Below are 10,099 nucleotides of genomic sequence, written 5' to 3' on the forward strand. Positions count from 1 at the left end.
ATTCATTCTCATTGGTATGCACATTTTTCAAGTGTAATTATTTCATCTTAAGCACATCACGAATCTAATGATATCTAATATCAATATGTTTGGATCTAGAATAGTACGTTGAATTCATAGGTGAATGATACTCTAACTGTTATAGTAAACAGTATATCCTTCTTGTTCAAGGCCAATTCCTATAGAAAATTTTTCATCCATAAAGCTTCCTTGCAGGCTTCAGTAATTATTATATATTATGCTTCTATGGTTGATAGAACAATATAATTCTGTAATTTAAACTACCAAGAGACCGCTCCCCCTACAAACGTCATCAAGAATCCCAAAGTGGACTTCCTAGAATCAGTATCACATACCATGTCTGCATTTGTATACCCCTTTAGCACATATTCATCATTGTCAAAACATAAACACAACCTATAAGTACCTCTTGGATATCTTAATATCCATTTCACTACTGCCCAATATTCTTTACTACGATTAGAGAGAAATCGGTTGACAACTCCAACTGCATGAGCTATATCTGGTCTAGTACAAACCATAGCATACATCAAACTGCCTACTGTAGATGAGTAAGGTACTTTGGACATTTCTTCTTTTTCTTTTTCACTTGTAAGATATTATTTCGAACTAAGTTTGACATGACTTACAAGTGGAGAACGAACTACTTTCGATTTACTCATGTTGAATCTTTCAAGAACCTTTTCAATGTAGGTCATCCGAGATAGTCAAATCTTTTCTTTCTTCCTATCACGAAGAATCTTTATGTCAAGTATTTGTTTTGCTGATCCTAAGTCTTTCATGGCAAAAGGCTTAGCTTTCTTTTAAGCTTCTCAATTTTACTAACATCATGGCCAACAATCAGCATATCATCAATATATAGTAGAAGAATAATAAAATCATAATATAAAAATTTCTTTATAAACACACAATGATTAGATATGATGCTATTGTACCATTGGCTCATCATAAAGGAATTAAACTTTTTGTACCATTGTCTAGGAGCTTGTTTGAGTCAATGTAAGCTTTTTCTAAGCCTGCACACTAGATTTTCTTTTTCCTTGATTTTGAAACATTATGGTTGCTCTATGTAAATTTCTTCTTCTAAGTTACCATAAAGAAATGTTGTTTTCATATCAAGTTGCTCAACTTCTAAATTCAAGTGGGCAACTAAACCAAGAACAACTCGGATAGATGACATTTTTACTATAGAAGAAAATATTTTTTCAAAGTCAATACCTTTCTTCTTACTAAATTCTTTCACAACTAGTTGTGCCTTGTATCTTTGTTATGAACTATTATTTTTAGTCTTCAACTTGTAAACTCATTTATTCTCGAGAGCTTTCTTCAACTTTACCAAGTCATAGGTGTGGTTCTCAAGCAAGGATCTCATTTTTTCTTACATGACTTTAACCCACTCATTCTTATACTCATGTAGAATAGTTTCTTGGTAAATTTTTGGCTCTCCCCCATTAGTAAGCATAATATACTCATGTGAAGGATATCTAGTAGATGGTTGTCACTCTCTTGTGGATCTTCTCAATAGAATCTCAGCTAGTGGTGGAGGTGTTTGTTCAGTTGGTTCAACATCATCAATTGTATGAGCATCATCACTGACATTCTTACCACAATCTTCTTATTCATCTCCTCTATGATCATCATGCACTATAGGTGGAGGGATTGGACTCAAACTCCAAAGAATATAAATAGAGGTTTTTGACTTCTTAACATTATCTCCATCATCAAACAATTGGTCTTCAGGAAACACAACATCTTTGCTTCTAATAATTTTTTTGTTCGTTGGATCCCATAATATGTACCCAAACTCTTCATGACCATATCCCAAAATGATACATGCTTTTGCCTTATTATCAAGCTTAGACCTCTCATCTTTGGGAATATGAAGAAATGCTTTGTACCCAAAGACTCTCAAGTGATTATAAGATATATCTTTTCCTTTCCATACTCTTTCTGGAACATCACTTTTCAAATGAACTGATAGAGAAACATTTATTAGGTTAATTGTAGTTCTCATAGCCTCCTCCAAAATGACTTAGGTAACTTGGTATGAGAAAATATACACATAATCATTTCTTCAATGGTTTTGTTCATCATTTCTGTCACACCGTTTTGCTGAGGAGTTTTAGGAACTATTTTCTCAAGTCTGATACCATAGAACCTGCAATAATTCTCAAAATGACCCATGTACTCACCATCATTATCTGCTCGAATACACTTTAGCTTTCTATCGGTTTTTCTTTCAACACTAACATGAAACTCTTTGAAAACATCGAGTACCTGGTCTTTAAATTTCAAAATAAAAGCCTAAACTTTTCTAGAATGATCATAAATGAAAGTAATAAAATAAAGAGCACCTCCAAGAGTTCTAGTTTATATAGTATAAACATCAGTATGAATCAAATCAATAATATTTGATTTTCTAGATGATGAATATATATGAAAGATGACTTTATGTGCTTTTCCAACTAAGCAATGATCACAAGATTTAAGAGATGTTCCTTGCAACTCTAGTAAGAACTACTTTCTAGCAAGAGTTTGAAATCTCTTCTCGTTGATATCACTAAGCCTCTTGTGCCAAAGATCTATACTTTCACCTTCTGAATTGCATTGATTTCTCTTTTATGTAGCTTATCTTCTATGAAATAAAAAGAGTTTAGCTTCTTTGCTTTCGGCATAATTAGAGAACTTTTAGTGAGTTTCCATTTGCTTTCACCTAAATAGTGTGTAAATCCCTCATCATCAAGTATGCCTATAGATATTAAGTTAAGACAAATATCTAGAATATGTCTAACATCTTTGAGTATTAATTTGCTCTCAATATAGGTCTCCAAGCAAATATCTCCAAGACTGACAATCTTAGATGTACCACTGTTTCTTATTCTAATATTACTAAAATCACTAGCAGTATAAAATATGAAGAAATCACCATGAGAAGTAATATGAAATGAAGCACCTGAGTTAATTACCTAGTTATTGTCTAGAGCTGCAAGACTGACACATACATTATCACAAACAATAATAATATCACCTTTAGCAGCAGCTATATTGGTCTCTTTCTCATTTTCTTCCTTTTATTTTATTCTCGCTTCCAAAACCTACGATCTTTCTTTATGTGACCTGGCTTGTTATAGTGGAAATATTTGATATGTTTTCTAGACTTGAATCTTCCTCTATAACCATGTGAATTTTTACTATGACTTCTTCCACGTCTTTCTTGTTTTTCAATAACAATTGCACCAGAAGAATATTCTTTATGTTCTTTCCTTTTGGTATCTTTATTTAGCAAACTATCTTTAACTATGTATATAGTTAGAGTCCCCTCTGGCATAGAGTTATAACTTGTCACGATATACGTTTCTTTCCAGTAAAGAGCTGAGAAGTAACAATCCTTGTATCTCATTATCTATATTCATTTTCATAGCAACCGACTTGTTTGCAAGACTCTGAAATAGGCTTATGTACTCAATAATATTACTGTCATTTTTATACTTCAAATTGACAAGCCTTATGAGGAGATCAATTATATTTCTCACTATCTTTTTCGTAATAAGATTTTCTAACATTTGCCAAACAACATCAGCTCTGATTTCATCAGAAATATGCTCATGCAAATTTATATTCATCCAGCAATAACTTTTCTATGTTAAACCTCTTATTTGTCATCTTCCATAGTAGAATGTTTATCTTTAATTTTGATGGGCTTATATATATCTTTACAATATAACAAATCTTCCATCGTCTCCAAGTAGAATAATTTGATGAGCTCAATTTAATCATACCGTCTGAATATTCCATTTCAATCAAACAAGAAAAACTAATACAAAACAACTTAAAGCTCTGATATCACTTGTTGGGAAAAACTATTATAGCGAAATAATTTTTTTTCCTCTTTGTGTATCAAAATGAGTTTCTCATTAAAATACCAACTTGTTATCAAAAGCAAATATTAACCAGAGCAGTATAAATAGTATAATAATAAATCAATCACAAAGTGAGACCTCGAAGTTTTACGTGGAAAACTCAATATAAGAAAAATCACGGGACCGTAGTCTACTTTAAACTTTCACTATCACCAATAATGATAATAGGTTTATAATAAGTCTTCACCAGAATAATCAGAGGATTTTATGAAAAAATTTTTTTTGATATCACAAAATAAGTATTACAGGAAAACAACTTAAAAGGATAAACTATAGATCGGTCCCGTTAAGATTATAGAGTTTATTATAAAAATTCTTCATATAAAATTTAAGTCAAAATTGATAAAATTTAGTTACTCGATCATCGAGCAAAAGTCATAAAAAAAAATCTTAATTTTTTCTCCTTTTCTTTCTCTCTCTCTTCCTTTTCTCATCATCGCTGTTCGATACGCACGTGCACGTCTCCACCGTTTTCCTTTTTCTTTTTATTTTTCGTGCACGCCTCCACCGTTTTCCTTTTTCTTTTTATTTTTTTTAAATATATCATATTTAGGCTCACTGACCAAATCATCTAGTCCACGCAACACAACAAAACCATGACAAAGTTCATATGAGATGCATGATATTAGAACGATGAAACAGACCAACGTGTTGCCATCAGATGCACTCTGAGCCCAATAATCCATGTCATCATCTACACAAATTTTTAGCAGAGTAGAGAGCAATAGGTAGCTGAATCTTGATCTTGATCTTGCATTGGCAATAAAGTTTTTCCTTCAACACAAAAACCTAAGATACAATTACTAATCACCTGCACATCTTTCAAACAAAGATTGAGCATCATGTTTCTACAACAAAATAATAACAATAAAAAATAAATAAATAAATAAATAAATAAAGAATAAAAATCTTGTGAAGAGAGGTTGAAGGTGTACTCCAGTTCCTCAAAGGCATGCAAAAGTAGCTACTTGCACATCAAACTCCCACCTTTCAGGCCTAGTCAACCTGAAGTTAAAGAAGCAAGAATATTGTACAATAACATGTGATATGGCTAACACCAGACGATAACTGGTTTTGGTCTTTCTTCCTGCATGCATAATAGTTCATCAGCTTCGAGTGTCCTTTGGAAATACCTGCCAGGAACAAATGTAAACGAGCCTTCCACAGATCCAGGATAGTATGGCGAGATGGTGCAACTTTGGTAGACAGATTCTTCCTTGTCGGGGGGAAGGAGCGGAAATTAAAGCAACCAGCGGTAAGACAAACATAAAAAAGTTACTGTTTTAACGTCAACAAGAACAAGAACCATATGGAACGTATCTTTTCTTTTCTGAGGAACTTGGTGATGTTAATGTGTAAGTCGTATAAACTTGAGATGTTCGGAGCAAGAAACAATACCTTTACTATTACAGCTTGCGTCTCCACTCACATCAGACACAACAGTGGCGTGAATGAAAGCTGACACGAGGAGTAGCACTCGCAATCCAGTATGCATCCCTCGAGCGAAAGAGACATGTGGATTGAATAAGACAACGAGGTCAGAGAAACAGTTGAAAATCTTTGGTTTTTTGGGTGTGCACCGAATGATTTGATCTGTCACACCGAATTGGAAAAAGAAAAAAAAAAAAAAAAAAAGGGAACGCTTTACCTTTCTTATTATGCATTTGTCCCCTACATAAATCACCTCAAGCCGCTCTCAAATCCATAAGATTAACAACTCCGGCTCACTTTTCCTTGCTAAAATCACGAGCCAAATCCCCCAAGTTGCCAACTTTCTACGGAAAACCTCTTGCACGGTTCGAAAACAATACCTCCGTTACGCCTTCAGGGTTCTAAAGCGATCGATTCTGGCCTCCCTCGGTCTCGGCTCACTTCCGCACTAAGAACAAGAGGTAGACGCATGCAGAACACGATTGCATCAGTGAACAAGGGAACACGCATGAACCTTGAAGGATCCAAAGAAACACCCTGAAGGAGGGGCAAGGGTTGCCGTCAGGATGGAGGGGAACGTCCAAGTCGTGCGCGAGGACTCGCCGACGGCCTCGTCCTAGGCAACCGCGTGGAGCCTTGTGCTGACATAGGCGATGGCGACGATCTCAGAGAGCACAGTCTCTAGCGTCAATCCCTCCGAACCCACAGCCCGTAAATAATTCAGTTGTTATTTATGAACTATTCATCGATAGTACCAATTTATTTTACTACTTTATATTGTCGGTCTATTTGCAAGTGCGCTCACTCGGTTGGGGGCAATAGCTGTAGCCGCACAACTACCCGTGACAGCTACGATGGCCATGCATCATCGCTACATGCGTCGACTATAGTAGCACCATTGCTCCTTGAAACGACTATGGTTGCAGTAGCACCATTGCCAGCGGCAACTATAGCAACACCGCTGCGATAGCATTTGCTGGCCACAATCGTCGGCGTCAACTGAACGCCAAAGCCGCTCGTAGGTGACGGTTACGCACGATAGCGACGACCACACCTCATGCAACGGCCACAAATGGTGACTACGGCACCTCACATAGGTAGTAGTTGAACATGGTGACAATCGCGCCTCACATATGCAACGGCTGCACAAGGCGATAGTCGCACCCCACACAGTGACCGTAGAAAGAGACAAATAGGGTTTTTACTAAAATGATAGTTTTACCCCTCATAAATAACATAATTCTTATTTGTGTCCCTAAGTTTACTTTCCAATTCTGCTTCTTAAGAAATCAAAATTTCCTCCATATATCGTAAGTTAAATTATAGTTTTACCATTCAAAAATTAATTTTTTTTAATAATATCCTCAATTATAAAATTAACTAATTTGATTTATTTTAATCAAATACTTTGATCAAACTTAATCATAACTATATTTTTATTACTTGACTGTATTTATATTCGATTAATCAAGTTTTGATTGAATTTATAAAAAAATTAATTTTTTTTTTTATTTTAATCGATTTTATTTTATTTTTGACTTAATTGTGATGATATTTAGCCCAATTATGAGCTTACCTAATTAAATAAACTTGACTAGTATAAGGGTTTGATGTGAAATTTTAAAAAGAAACTATAAATTATGATTTTCTTAAATAATTTTCTTATATGACATATTGATAACATTTTACACATGACAAATAAAAATTCAATTATTGTTCTTGGATATTTATTCAGTTATTCATATATATATGTTTAAAATTATAAAATAATATTTAATTTTTACATAAAGGCATGATTTATGTTTCATCATGGTTACAATTATCATATGAGTTTTTTTATGCTGATTAATGTTCAATACTTATTATAGTTATTATTCTATTATTAAATTATTTTGAGATAAATTATATTAAAAAAATAATGAATATTATTATAACTTATATCTCTAAGTTTTATCTGATTAGTAGCTTAGGATAATAGGCTTATGAAATATAATTTATAATGATAAAATTTCTAGACCAATAACTTATAAAATAATATTAAGGAATTAGTCCTAAATGATATAAAAAAATTAATATTTACACACAATTAAAATATTTAGATAATCTCAAAGAAAAATTTATTTCGAATAATTATGTGGTGGGATAGGATGATATTGTTTTAGAATATCCATAAGAATGTAGCAATACTATTCTACGAGGATAGTATCAATCCTCTATAAATAATTTTGTGCTAATAGTAGACATGTCAATATTTCAGCCAAAGGTGAAATAAAGATAGAGATTATATCAATGGTTCAACATTAACCAATAACTAAAATCATTAATATTATATTATAATGGTACTTCTTTCATTACATTCTTATAAACATCTTTATATTTTTTAATTAAATTATTATAAATAGCTTGAGTATATATAATTTATATTGGGTGTGTTCAACCTTGATCAAATTAGTTGAAAGGATCATATACTTAACTACTAAAAGTTTTATAAAATAAATAATTGAGATAACTAACTAAGAAAAGTCTAAGGACTTAGTTTTATAATAATTGCTAATAATATTTAAACTTTATTATAATCTATAATTAACACATTAAAATATTTTAAAGATCAATTTAAATTTGTTGATAAGTCATTGACTAACATATTAATGGAAGAATTGATTAAAATTTAGTATGATAGTATTTGAGGAATTCAAGATTATATCCTCAATATGCTTGATAAAGTTGTAAGCTCAAGAAGATGAATGTAGTTGAGTTTTTGCTCCTATAATTTATTCTTAATTCTATTTCTTCTTAGTTTGACTCATTTAAAATTTACTATAATAAAATTAAAAATAAGTGAAACTTAATAAGGTGATTAGTATATGTATTTAGAAATAATTAATATTAATGTAGGGAAGACTCATAATATTTTGGTAATAGTTAAGGAGCGGGTAACAATAAAAGAAGTTGAAGTATAAGTTTATAAATATTATATAAACTCATAAAAAAATTTCATAATAAAATGCTACTTTTGTGATAAGAAATGTCATGTGAAAAAGGACTATAGAGTTTAATTCAAAAGAAAATGTATAACTCTGACTTTTATATGTTTCAAATCAAATATTATAGAAATCCTTTTTCATTACTTAGTATGATTATGATGCTTTAATATATATTACAAATAATAGAGATTCATTTTAATTTGAAAACAAAAAAGAGATTGAAATATTCATCATTATAATAAATCATCTTAAAGTAAAAGCGATAATAGTTAGTACTAATTGCATATGCTTGAAGACGATTCATTTGATGGATATTTAGGTTACATGCTATGTACTTACAATTTTAGAAATTTAGATTCTATACCTAAAATTTTCAAGATATTGTTTTTCCCTTAGTAGTCTTACAACTATTGACATATTTAGGTATACATAAATAAAATCAAAAGACAATTGATAAGAAAAGTTAAAATTATTAGATCTGACAAGGGTAATAAATTTTATGATATTTATGATGAACTCAATCATAATTCTATTTTTTTTTGCTAGATTCTTGAAAAAGTATGATATTTGTTTTCGGTATGATTTATCAAATTTGTCACAACAAAATAGGATTACTAAAAGGTAAAATCATACTCTTATTAATATGATTAGGAGCATGATGAATTATTCTTCTGTACTCGAATCAATATGAGGAGAAGCTCAAAAGATGATTATATATATCTTAAATAAGGTTCATAGTAAGTTAATTCTATTAACTTCTTTTGAGTTATGGATTGATAGAAAACTCAACTTAAGATATTTACATATTTAGGATTGTCCTACAAATATAAGGGTATTTAATTCAAATGAATAAAATATATTTAAGGATTACTTTTGGATATTTTATTATTTATCTAGAATAATTCAAAGGGGTACATATTTTAATATCATAATCGAATAATTGAATATAGTAATGCAAGATTCCTAGAAATAACAAATGAGTGAAAATCTCAAAAATTTAATTTTGATATTGATGAGATGCTAATTGATATTTTCTTATCATTTAAGAGATTATTGTTACTCAAATTATTAAATGATTTGATAAAGACTATTATAATTGTAAAAGAGTCTATTATATAAACCTGACTCAAAGAGCAATATCGAATGATATAAAAATCAAACTTGTGGTCAAAGATTTTACTCATAAAGAATACATCAACCATAACAATATATTTTCTCTATTTTTTTTAATGAACTCGTTAAGAATTGTCATGATATTAGTAACTCATCATGATTTTGAATTACATCATAAGGATTTGAAAATAAATTTTCTAATTTAGATTTATATGTGTAACCTAAACGATTGGAAGAGAAAATGAAAGAAATATAAAATTTGATATATAAATTAAAAAAAATTATTTATGATATTAAACAAACTTCTAGACAAAGGTATATATAATTTTTTTTATATTATTACTTCTTTTACATTTAAGAAAAAATACTATTGTTCTATTTTTATATCTGAAGATCAATGAAAGTAAGTTTATTATATTGGTCTTATATATGGATAATATTCTACTTGTCAGCATTAATATTAGTTTATTGTACAAAACTAAAAAAAATTTCATCAAAAATTTTAAGATGATTGATATTAATGAGACATTTTATATTATTAACATTGAGATATTCAAGGGTAGATTTCAAGAATTGCTAGGACTGTTTCAAAAAGGATATATTGATCGAGTCTTAAAGAGATTTAGTATA

The sequence above is a fragment of the Musa acuminata genome, chromosome BXJ2-5 (assembly GCF_036884655.1).
Source record: "Musa acuminata AAA Group cultivar baxijiao chromosome BXJ2-5, Cavendish_Baxijiao_AAA, whole genome shotgun sequence".
NCBI classification, from domain to species: domain Eukaryota; kingdom Viridiplantae; phylum Streptophyta; class Magnoliopsida; order Zingiberales; family Musaceae; genus Musa; species Musa acuminata.